Here is a 13,430-nt window from a genome sequence, read left to right as displayed (position 1 = left end):
GTCTGCTGCAAGTAAGAACAACTTTGTCATTAATCCTTTCTGCAAGCATGCCTGCAATACTGCATGTTACTCTGACTGAGTGGTGCCTGACTGTGGAACTGCAAAGATGAATGGTTCTGATATCTTGGACTTTTGAGAAAGATGCAGAGTGAAGCATATTGCCATAGGGGTTGCTTCTGAGGGCTTAAGCCTGGTTCTTGCAGCATCAGCATGAAAGCCAGAAGTGACTTTAGTAATATGTAAGTGGAGAAAAACAAGTTGTGCTCCATGATGCATTGCCTGCATGCAAACTTTTTGGAGCTGCTTCTCTAGATCCAGGAACAGTAGAGCTATGTCTTGATAGAAAGAGATGATCAGAGCGGAACTGGTGAGATAATGTCTGCAGCCGTACCAAATGGGGAGGCTTCTAAAGGTTTCCTGCTTGTGCACTTCATTTTATGAAGGAATTAAATTCACAGCAAGATGTGTAATTATTTTTGTCACTATCAGTAATGAAAGCATTGTGAGCATAAAGAATTACCACTAGTGTCACTTACCAATTTAGCCTGTTCCTCTGTAATAAACTGAATCATGCCTGATTTACAAACAAGCCTGAAAGAACTTTCCTTCTGTTCCTGAAACAATACCACAGGATATCATGAACAACAGGAGGAAACTCCCTGTTGAACTTATACAGAAGGAGAACTGACAGACAAGTAATCTCAGATATGACATCTGCCTTCCAAAACTCTTTGATTCTGTCCTAATGAGGCAAAAAAGCTCATTTCCAAGATGATTGGGAAACAGTCATTAGAAGTTTATTTTGATGAACAGAGGAATTCTTTCTTTTTGTCCTTTTCAAGGTACCTGTTTCCTCCCTTCCTCCAGCCTGACTTCTATACTGTCTCCCATTAGGACATGGTATATTAATGCATTTCTGCAAACAGATAAGAGACTTCTTGACCACAAAAGCAGGATGGAGTTGGTAAAAACAGAGCTGGCTTGAAAATATAGTGAGAGATCAGCAATTAGGCAGCATCCTAAAAGATGACAAACAGGAACTCAACTTATATTGAAAATTAGGCCATAGTTTAAGGAATATTTTCTTAAGCAGAAGGGGACTGATTTTAACTCACATCATTTCCTTTGTACAATTACTGTACATGTCTGTCAATCATCATCCACATAGAAAAATAATATTCTTCCTAATATTAAGTAAGGTTTTAGGAGGCCAATTTAAATATCTTACAGAATGGACACAGTCTCAAGTTGTGCTGGGGGAGGTATAGGCTGAATGTTAGGAAGAAGTTCTTCACAGAGAGAGTGATTGGCATTGGAATGGGCTGCCCAGGGAGGTGGTGGAGTCACTGTCTCTGGAGGTGTTCAAGAAAAGCCTGGATGAGGCATTTAGTGCCATGGTCTAGTTGACAGGCTAGGGCTGGGTGCTAGGTTGGACTGGATGATCTTGGAGGTCTCTTCCAACCTGGTTGATTCTGTGATTCTATCAGTGAAGGCAAATCTTAGTTCTAGCTGTTTGGTTAAGACAGGCTGTGCTGCCAGCACTGTGTACAAGTATGTACAGTTTTGTTTTGCTACACTAACATACTGAAAGTGAGAAGTGATAGTGCTGAAATTTGGAGCTTGGCATCAAACTAATGAGCTGTTAGAGCACATTTGCTTTAAAAAATTGAAAGTTTGAGGTACTGTGTTAAAAAGGATGAACTCTCTGTAATGATTAGATTCTTGTGCATCTATTGATACTCAGATTGGGTTTATTTAATGAGCGCTAAAAGCTGTGGACAGCTATTTTCTGTATTTGCACCTTTTTATCCCATACAGAGTAAGACACTGGAATATGTACCCTGTACTAAATGATAAGGAGACTTTGTGTGATGCTTAAAATAATCTGATCATGATGCATTGTCTGATACAACTGAAGAATCAGTAGCTTCTCATGCTTTCGTCTTAGTAGTATGAGACATTCCATAGTAGGATTTTTTTCTCTGTTAAGCAGTTAATGAATATTCAAACCCTAATTTCCCTGAATTCCCATCCAAGGTGATTTTTCTAATTTCTGCAGCTTGCACTTTTGGTTCTCTCCCAGTTTTTCTATGTCAGTACTAAATCAAAGTATTCTGTTCTTTTTTATGTGAATGAAAACATGGTGACAGATGCTGAATGCAAAGCCTGTGATCCACGGATTGATAATCCTAATCCAGGATCTACTACTCATGAGAACTAAAGATGGATTCATACTCTTATATTTAGTCCTTCTAAAGACTTATATTACACTGATTCCAGGCAAAGTCTTGTGATCCATGGATTGATAATCCTAATCTGGGATCTACTACCCATGAGAACTAAAGATGGATTCGTCCTCTTATATTTGGTCCTTCTAAAGACTGTTATATTACACTGATTGATAGGTTGGACTGGATGATCTTGGAGGTCTCTTCCAACCTGGTTGATTCTATGATTCTATGATTCTGATTCCAGGCAAAGTCCAGTGATCCATGGATTGATAATCCTAATCTGGGATCTACTACCCATGAGAACTAAAGATGGATTCATACTCTTATATTTAGTCCTTCTAAAGACTCTTCTATTACACTGATTCCAGGTAGGAAAAGAAGTAAAGAAAAGGATAATCTCTTCAGAATTTTCCATACAACCTGGTTGATTCTATGATTCTATGATATGCCTTGTACAGAAAACAGCAGATAAAGTGCTTTAAACAAAGGAAACAAGCAAACAAACAAGATTTAATTTCTTGCCAAGAGATTGAAACCTCCTGATCTCTTAGCAAACTAGTGTATTTACTGCCTCACCTCAGACAGCTCATTTTTCATCTGTGATGCAGTACCATTGAGGGAAGCAGGTTCAGCAGGATAGCAACACCGTAAGAAGCTGCTCTAGTTAAAGAAATGGCTGATTCACAGTCAAGTTTAAATATGGACCAGAAAACACAAACAGTTCCAGGTGTGGAGCATCCTCAGATGGTTCCTAACCAAATTTTACCTTTTTTCTCTAAGTGAAAGTTGCTGGCTTTGTGAATGTCAATCTCCTACTGTTCAAAAATTATTTAACTGCATAGTATGATAGAATCAACCAGGTTGTATGAGACCTCTAAGCTCATCTAAGCCAACCTAGCACCCAGCCCTATGCAGTCAACCAGACCATGGCACTAAGTGCCTCAACCAGGCTTTTCTTGAACACCTCCAGGGACAGCGACTCCACCTCCCTGGGCAGCCCATTCCAATGCCAATCACTCTCTCTGGCAACAGCTTCAATAGCCTGTGCTATTGACTAAAATATGACCCTGATTTTCAGGATCCCATATGCTGGGTTTTATAAAAAATGATCAGAGTTACCACATTTAAGAAATTAACTCCTTTAAAGTGACCTTAATGCATTGGTTCCGGACACTTCGATTTAGTATTGATGTAGAAAGATTGGGAGAGAACCAAATGTGAGCTGCAGAAATCAGAAGAAACACCTGGGATGGGAATTCAGGAAAACTTCCCTCCAAACCGCTGAGTTCTGATGTAGTTTACACTGTCAGTTGAGTGATTTCAGGGCAGATGTGGAGCACAAGTTCCCAGATACTTTGCATATCCTTTTTCAGTGAGGAGAAGATGAAAATGTTTGTTGAAGTCTGAAGTCAGAAGTCTCCCATGGGTACCATACCACAAGGTTTTTGGTTTTGTGATGCTAATAAACCCAAGTGTGATGAAATAAGGTGAAATTATCTTCTGTGCAGCGACAGAGCATAAATCCTCCACACCCCTTCAGCCTGTTGTGTCAATAATAATTATGCAAGACTAAGATTAATTGAGGTGCCTTTTTAGCCCTCAGTTTAGATCTAAAATAGAGGGAAAGTTTTTATTTGGAGTATCACAAATTAAAACAATGATGGGAATTACTACTTTTGAGGGGAGGAAGTCTGAATTAATGAGCTGTATTGGCAAACATCATCTAGTTTTTGTCTGGATGGACACAGGAAGAATTTGTTGCTTACTCCAAGATCCATGGAAAAGTTTCAGGCTGTAACCCATTGTTCTGAAATGCCCATGGTCTTGATATTGTCTGAAAAAGAAGCAGTTTTCAATCAGCTTCAAGATAGGATACACAGAACTTTAAATCTTCATTGTGTTTTCTTCCTGCAGTCTTCCGCTAAGGAAAAAAACCAGGCTCCTTCTGTAAAAGCTATTATCCTAAATGAACAATTGATTTTGTAATTTTGATTTTTTTTTTCCAATAACAGGAGAGGAAATGCTGTCTGAATTTTTTTTTTCCTATACAAATTCATAGTAAACCTGGTGAACAATCCTCTGTTCATTGTGTTGGGGTTTTTAACTTCATTGCGGCTTGCTAGTTATATAAATACTCTTACGAGCAGACCTGAGAAATAAGAGAATGAAGTGATAATGTTTAAGACTTTGACACTTATATTTGGGACATTTAGATGATATGAAAATATTTGGGCTGTTTAGAAGACATTATTTTCTGACAGCTGAAAAATAGTTATGTAGCTTACAACCATCAAGCTGGAACTATGGCATGTAACTGAGCCGTGCAGACTGCGCTGACGCAGTGTTGGTGTGTTCACCTCCAGAGGGGTGGGTTCTCAGCTGCAAAATGTATGATTTAAAGGTTACTGCAGAGCCCTGTGTATAGTTTTCTGTTTTTAGTAAAAACAGAAACAGTTTGGGCCATTAAAGGGTTTTTATTTCACTAAAGAAGCATAGCAATGGGAAGGGAGACGCATGAGGACAGACTTGTACAGCTTCATAGCACAGCGTATGTGCTCAGCAGAACTCAAAAGTGGTTTTATTACAAGAGTCTCTGTGGTCACAGCTGCTTATCTGTCTAATTCTGAGTCATACACTAGGGATTTTTTGAAGGCTGTTCTCTTGCTTAAAGTTCCTACCCCAGTGCTTTCATCTGTCTTGTGCTTAATGTCAACCCTTTTTAGAGCAGGGAAAAGTCTTTGGAAAGAATCCTGCCTCAGAGGTTCGTCTAGGTTGGAAAAGACCTCTTAGATCAAGTTAAACCATTCTCTGACTCTGCCAAGTCTGCTACCACCTTCAGCACCACACCTCTGCCTCTTTTAAACATCTCCTTGGCATCTCCCTGGAGAGCCTGTTCCACTGTCTGAGAACCCTTTCAGGAGAGAAATTTCCTGTAATATCCAACCCAAACCTCCCCTGGTGCAACTTGAGGCCATTTTCTCTTGTCCTATCACTTGTTACTATGGAGATAAGACTGACCTTATTATAGTTCCAACCTCCTTTCAGGGAGCTGTAGAGGTCAAGAAGGTCTCCCCTCAGCCTTCTCTTCTCCAGACTAAACAACCCTGGTTCTTTAAGTTTCCAGGTAGTTCAAGCCCAAAATATCAGGCCTAAGCTGGTCTGAAGCATGAGGCAGAGCAGAACACATTGTCCAAGAGCAGTGAGGCAGAGGCAGCCAGGCAGAAGCAGCACAACTGCTTGCAACTGAGCTCAATTTCTATGACTTGCCCGAGTGCACTGGCTGCTTGGGCACAGACATTCACCAACCAAAATGGCATCTGCACCATACTAGGTTAGCCCAGGGCTTGCTCACCCTTATTTGGCAAGACAGCCACAAGTATCTAAACACCTGTGGGTACCTGTTTGTCACTTTGGGAGGGGACATAATGGCCCAAGCCTTTGTTTTCCTCCCGCCCTGCTTCCCCCAGCAGCAGAAGGGTAGGGCAAGCCAGGACATCTAATAGACCTATTGGCCTGCCAGGACAATATTATAGCTGCCCTACTTGGACTTCACTGTGGGTACTGAGGTAGCAACTAACAAAATATCTGCTGTCATTGAGATCATCTCGACCACTTGACAACTCCAAAAAGGGATGGAACAGCTATGATTGCATTTTGTGGTCAGACTTTGTTCACATAAATAGTACACCAGGACATACTGAACATCTGTGTGGTGGAGTCACCATCCCTGGAGGTGTTAAAAAAAAGCCTGGATGAGGCACTTAGTGCCATGGTCTAGATGACTGGATAGGACTGGGTGCTAGGTTGGACTGGATGGTCTTGGAGGTCTCTTCCAACCTGGTTGATTCTATGGTTCTATGTCCTGGTGTACTATTTATGTGAACAAAACATTCCCCAAAGCACTATGTATTTCAAATTGTGTATTTTACCATCATCTGGTAGTAACCACTGTTGCCCTAAAAGGATATAGAGACCACTTAAATGTACTGGTTTAAGTGTAGTTTTCTTTCAAAGGATTGCATCTGGCAGTAGGAGGTAGAATGAACATTTTCAGAGTGTGTTATGATTAGGGAGCAATGGAAAGGGGGGGAGGGGGGACTGTTGTGAGAGATGTGGGACAAGCTGGAGAACACCATTTTAGAAGAAGTAAAAATCTTCCATGGAGGCACTTTCAGGGAAATATGCTCCTGGGAATGAAACCTGTAGGAGCTTGCAGAATCAAAAGAAAAGGACATGTAGATGCTATGTAGTTCTGATCCTCTTTTATGTTATTCCTGCATAGTTGGTTTATAAAACTATATTTCAAACTACAAAGTGTATCTACTGCTCTTTCAAAACCACAAAGAGTTAAAAATCAGCAAAAATAAGTTGCAAAGAGGTTATAGTTTTGTTTAAAATTATTTAATAATTTGCTGTAAGGGTAGTAAAATCTCTTTAAAAAAAATTCAAACCAAAATTAGAGTAACAGTGGAATTCCCACACATTCAAATGAGAAAACTGTCATCAAAAAAGCCTGGATGAGGCACTTAGTGCCATGGTCTAGTTGACTGGGTAGGGCTGGGTGGTAGGTTGGACTGGATGGTCTTGGAGGTCTCTTCCAACCTGGTTGATTCTATCCTATTAATTCTAAAATTAATTTTCCATTTTCAGAAGTTCTCCTTTTTCCACCTTCCTCTTTCAAAATCATATGTTACACAGCCAAGCTGTTAATGTGTAAAAAGTTAAGATCTCAAGTTGTAAGTCTTGTGAGTTTGCATGGGCGTTCCAGAATTGTACCTGCTGTAGGGATGCGCCGCATGAATCAATCACAGAAAACGTCCAGTTGGAAGAGACCTCAAAGATCCAACCCTCAACCCAGTGCTGAGAGGTCAACACTGAACCATGTCCCTAAGCACACACTGTTTAATCACCCTCAGGGACAGTGACTGTAGGGATGTGCTGCGTGAATGAATCACAGCAAACGTCCAGTTGGAAGAGACCTCAAAGATCCAACCCTTGACCCAGTGCTGAAAGGTCAACACTAAACCATGTCCCTAAGCACACACTGTTTGATCACCCCTAGGGACAGTGACTCCACCACTGCCCTGGGTGGACCATTCCAAAGCTTGATAACATGGACTCAATGATCTTAGAGATCTTCTCCAACTAAAACAACTCTGTGGTTGGATGAGGTCTTGAGCAACCATCGGTTGGACTCGATGATCTTCTTGGGTCCCTTCCAACCCCTAACATCCTGTGAACCTGTTCTAGAGGGAGCTGTCTCTGCCTGTGGCAGAGGATTGGAACTGGATGAGCTTTGAGGTCCCTCCCAACCTAAACTCTTCTATGATTCTATGATCCAGTTCTGTTAAACAGTACATAAAAGATAGCTTGCTGTAATTTTTTTTAGCTAATGTATGCTCAGAAGGACTAATAATAGACCTTGTGAGTCACAAACACTCATTAAGTAAGCCACCAGAGTTTTAAAAACATAACAGTTGAGAGCTAATATGTTTGAAGTCAACAAGCAAATTAATATCCTTTATTGACTCTTTGGAAAACATGATCATAATATACTTCTAAATATGTAGGATTCTTTAGTGTGTGAAAAAGCTGCCTGTTAATTACTGGATTAGCAAAAATGCCTACAAAACCCAAACTTGAACCCATCTTCTAGGTTTTGAAATGAATCTGGAATGTTCAACTCCCTCACAATAGTCCCAAGAGGAAATTGGTTAGTCACATCCATGTCTGTTTACTGAGGAAGGCACAGTTCAGGCATAGCATTTAGTTTCCAATGAAGAGCTGGTTTTTACTTTATTATTCAGCTGGCTCAACAGGGGTACAATAAAATCAGATGATTGCTCAAGATCACTAAGGGAATCAGTGGCTCTACTGGGAGAAGACAGTTGGACTGGGAAAGCTGAAAGTGCTGGTTCCCAGCGTGGAACAATTTCTCAGTAGCAGTTAAGTAAATTAGAGGGGAAGCCTATTGTATTTCACAGTCATCTGCACTAACTACCAGCAGTACATAGACAAAATTTACAGTGGGAGGGATCTCTGAACACAGAAGGAAAACTGAATGACAAAAATAATTAACACTTCCATGTGATAGCTATCAAAACAGACATACCAGTTCTGGGCCCCTCAATTCAAGGAACATGTTGAGGTGCTGGAACATGTCCAGAGAAGGGCAACAAAGCTGGTGAGGGGCCTGGAGCACAAATCCTATGAGGAGAGGTTGAGGGAGCTGGGCCTGTTTAGCCTGGAGAAGAGGAGGCTCAGGGGTGATCTTATTACTGTCTACAACTACCTGAAGGGGCATTGTAGCCAGGTGGGGGGTGGCCTCTTCTCCCAGGCAACCAGCAATAGAACAAGGGGACACAGTCTCAAGTTGTGCCAGGGTAGGTATAGGCTGGATATTAGGAAGAAGTTCTTTACAGAGAGAGTGATTGGCATTGGAATGGGCTGCCCAGGGAGGTGGTGGAGGCACCGTCCCTGGGGGTCTTCAAGCAAAGCCTGGATGAGGCACTTGGTGCCATGGTCTAGTTGATTGGTTAGGGCTGGGTGATAGGTTGGACTGGATGATCTTGGAGGTCTCTTCCAACCTGGCTGATTCTATGATTCCTGTTGACCTGGGATACATCTATGATACCAGGTAAAGAGCAGGAAAAGTTAAACAAAACAGCTGCCTTCCAAAGCTGTTTTGGCTTTGTAGGTACCGCGTTTAGGAGAAAACTTTGTTTGTATAGTGAGTCTTTCTTGCTTGTCTTTAGGAATTTATTAACAAAGCTTTATGAAATGTCATTCTAGGATTTTTCTAACTCAAAAGTGTTTGAAGTTCCTTCTGGTTTTTTTTTTCCCTAAATGATCTTTTCCTTTTCCCACCTTTTAAGAATCTAGACACGTTACCACCATCATGAGACCATTATGCTGGTACAATACCACTGCTTTTATCAAACCTCATTACTATCAAATCCTGCAGGCACTGTTTGCTGATAAGAGTAGTAAGTTGTCATCTTCTGTGAAAACAAGGCAATGAAATATGCACATTGTCTTGTAACTGGCAGCATAAAAAATGATGTAAAGGAATAGTGAAATGTAGCATTTTCTATGCTCATTTCAGGGGCAGGATGTGATCCTCCAGTGAGAACAGAGACTCCTGCAACTGCTTTCTATCCTCACCTTCCTCCCAAATCCTACATCACTTTTCCAAGCTTCTCCTTCCATTCAACATCAAATATTCAACAGTTTTCCATTTCCATAGACTCTTCATTTCAGCCTCAGTCTCCTGGCTCAGTCAGTACTGCCTTTCTCCTTGGCTTACTGCCTGAGTCCCCTGTTGAACTCAGGATGTGGTTCTGCCAATGTAATTGTGGGCTTCTACTGAAAGGGGTAGTTCCATTCCTCCTATTGTCTGCCTTGGTCTCCCTTGTGAGCTGAGTCAGGGAACTAAACTCATAGGATTCTTTTCCTTTAGTTCAGCTCTTTGAATCAGGACATCAAGGGATAAAATGAACACCAGTGCTAAAAATCACAACCTAGGGTGAAAGGGAACAGGGAAAGGAAGGACCTTCTCTTTCAGCAGCACTTCACAATTAATGAGAGTTTCATCATTAAACCTCATTTTGGGCCCCAAACTTCTCACTCTGCCTTTCCCTTTCCTCATTTTCCCTCTTTAGCCCACCTTGCTACTTTCTCTCTGCCCTTCCTGATGCCATTCCCGAGGTACCCATCAGCTAATGTCAGCCATCCTGCCCAGCTCCTTTAGCTGCTTCAGTCCTTGCACTACACTGGTCTCATGTAGACAGACCTTGTCAGTAGAAATGCCTGCAGTCCCTCACTCAATTGCTGTTTGCAAAGCATTAGCTCAAAATGTGAGAAAAATGCTTCAGCAACAAAGACAGATACTTTATTTTATAACTCTTCTCAAACCAGCTTCAATTAAGAAGCTTTTACTTGTCCAGGAAAACAAATAAATCAAAACCCTGACTGTATGTGTTATAAAATGGATTTAAAAATCCTCTTAATAGTTACAAATTGAAATCCTTACAAACTGAGCTTTCCTCCCTTCAAGCCCTCTGTATTAAAAATAAGCAGAGAGAGAGAGAGTTTTCAATGAGAGTTAGAGGCTCTTTTCCCTGCTGTAAATAAATTCTGAGTATCTGGGCAAAAATCTACTCTGCATAATGCAAGTAAGCTCCCATTGACTTGACAGGGGTTGCCATGCTATATATGAGAGCAGAATCTTGTCTCTGTTAATAGAGGATTTTTTTTTTCAGGAGTGAGGGGGCTCTGCACAATGAATTCATTTTTACCAGCCCTTTCTGATTCATTGGCAAACTACCAAACACAAGAACTGTTTCTGTAGTCTTTCTACTCTCACAATGACAGATATTTTCTTGTTCATGTTTAGTGGCAAGTCTAGCCTTTGATTTTTTTTCTCTCCTGAAAATGTATATGTTATGTTTCTTGCTATTTTGAACAGGTCCTTTGGCAGTCATAATATTTTTGAAGATGGTCCTTCCTGAGTTTATGATGTAACTTCAAGTTCCTGCTTAAAACTTAGGAGAGGATAAAGAAGGAGATTTGAGTCTACCTTACAGATGTCTCTTGCAATTCAAAAGCTTCTTTGAAACTAAACCAGGCAGACCCCCGTGGAAGTTACAGCAGCCCCAGGGAGCTATCCAAGTGATGCCAAAATTGTGTTTTGATGTGGTCTGCCCTAGACCCAAACTACAAACAAAGAGAGTGGAGGGTGGCTTTTTCAGTCATCAGGAATCCTCCAGTGAGCCAAAGTGAATTGAAAAGGAATAGAATCATAGAATCAACCAGGTTGGAAGAGATCTCCAAGATCATCCAGGCCAACCTAGCACCCAGCCCTATCCAGTCAACCAGACCATGGCACTAAGTGCCTCATCCAGTCTTCTCTTGAACACCTCCAGGGATGGTGACTCCACCACCTCCCTGGGCAGCCCATTCCAATGGCAAATCACTCAGCCTGTGCTAAGAACTGCTCTCTGTAGAGTCTCTGTTCTGTAAACTGTAGCAATCTTCTGTCCTATCACATTTTATTTTCTTCCCAGAGTTGTGTGTGACATTTTTAAAAGGCCTTACTTAGCAAGCATCTTTGTACAATTGGTATCTTTCATGTCTGGAGTATTTTTGTGTTGTACAATTTCCATTTTTATCATCATCATACATTGTTTTGATAACAAGTCAAGCTGGTTTTCTTCCTGTTGTGCTTTGGAAAACACACATTACCAACTACTCCATTACACAGATCAGCCATGCAGATAAAACTGCCTTTCCAGAGAAGCAGGAAATTGTAAGCTGAGGACCATCCTTAGTGCCAAACGGTCTGCGAGGTAATGAGCCCAAACCTGGCAATTCAGAACCACCAGAGTCACTTTCACTTTCTGGAACCCCACAAAATATTTCAGTACCTGACCAAACATGGGCAAAACCCCTGTGGATAGCAGAGATGATTGCTCTTACTTTCTGGATGGTGTCTGCAAGTAGAGAATACTGCTTCTGACCCAGGATGCCTCACTGCAATATTATTTGACAGTAAGCAAAGTTTTGCTGCCTCTGCACACACAGGTGGATTTCTTCCAAAGCTGACTTAAATCTTGTATTTAAAAAGTATACCTAATCTCATGTTTAAAACCCAAGCATCATATTTAAATATTTAATTTCCCTCATAGTCATGAAATGACAGCATTAGGTTTGTCTAGCTACTGTTTCCAGCAAATGGATACCATTGCCTTTGTCAGTGAGGTTGAAAAGGTCAGACTATGGAGATCTCTTTTTTATACTGAAGTAGCTATTCAAAATAATCCAGTATTTTGTCAGGTTTTCTCTTTCAGAAGCTAAACAAGGTGAAATGTGGAAGCTTCTTATTGTAAGTTAACTTGCCTTTTTTGCTCCTTGCATCATCTGTCAGTACTCTTTGAACTATCATCAGTATTTCCATTTTCCTGCTAGTTTAAATCATAGAATTAGCCAGGTTGGAAGAGACCTCCAAGCTCATCCAGTCCAACCTAGCACCCAGCCCTAGCCAATCAACCAGACCATGGCACTAAGTGCCTCATCCAGGCTTTTCTTGAACACCTCCAGGGATGGCAACTCCACCACCTCCTTGGGCAGCCCATTCCAATGCCAATCACTCTCGCTGGCAACAACTTCCTCCTAATATCAAGCCTGTACCTCCCCTGGCACAACTTGAGACTGTGTCTCCTTGTTCTGTTGCTGGTTGCCTGGCAGAAGAGACCAACCCTACCTGGCTACAGCCTCCCTTCAGGTAGTTGTAGACAGCAATGAGGTCTGCCCTGAGCCTCCTCTTCTCCAGGCTGCACACCCGCAGCTCCCTCAGCTTCTCATATGGTTTGTGTTCCAGGCCTCTCATGAGTGGGTGCAGACTTCTGGTAGTGTTTCTTTACCAGTGCATGCAGAGGGATCTTCTTTCCACAGAAATTTTAACAAGCACTAGACTGTGCTTTGATGAAGAAACAGAACACAATTTTATCCTTTCTAAATATCACCAAAGCCTTTGTACAACTCCCTAGGTGTCTAACACAATATGTCATCTTGGGAATCAGCATCCTGGAGGATGCTCCTTGGTATCTTAGAATAATAGAATGGTTTATGGTGGAAGAGACCTCAAGAATCATCCAGTTCCAACCTTAGGCAGGGACACCTCCCATTAGAATAGTCTTGCCACTGACAAAAATACCTTGCCAGTGACAATTCCATTTTGAAATGTCAGTGAGCCAGTTCTTAGTCCAGTTATTTCTATATAAATAGCTTTCAGTCAAAGTGTCTTGTGGCACTAAATCAATAGCTTGAAGAAATGCAAGCTGAAAATGGAATTGCAATTAGTTTTATCAGCTAAACATTTAATTATTTAAAAGCAAAAAAGATGCTTGTTCCTACTTACCAGGGCCCTGAGTGCACTAATAGGCTTAATTGCCCTGAGCTATCTGACTTCACCCCTGCCCTTCCTGGCCCCAGAGCCCCATTTCACTCAACCTGACACTGCCAGAAGTGTGCTGGACTCTAGCTGTCCCTCTGCCTGCCCATAGGCCTTGTGAATCTGGACCTCAGTTCCAGGGCTGATGTCTAAACCTGGGCTCTTGTATTCCAGACCCCAGGCCTGCCCTGTTCTTTGGCTGGGGAGAGTGGGATGGCTCCTGGCTGCAAGGCCACGTCCAGATGCAC

Source organism: Pogoniulus pusillus, chromosome 26 (assembly GCF_015220805.1).
Source record: "Pogoniulus pusillus isolate bPogPus1 chromosome 26, bPogPus1.pri, whole genome shotgun sequence".
Taxonomy (NCBI): Eukaryota; Metazoa; Chordata; class Aves; order Piciformes; family Lybiidae; genus Pogoniulus; species Pogoniulus pusillus.
Note: the sequence above shows the minus strand (reverse complement) of the source record.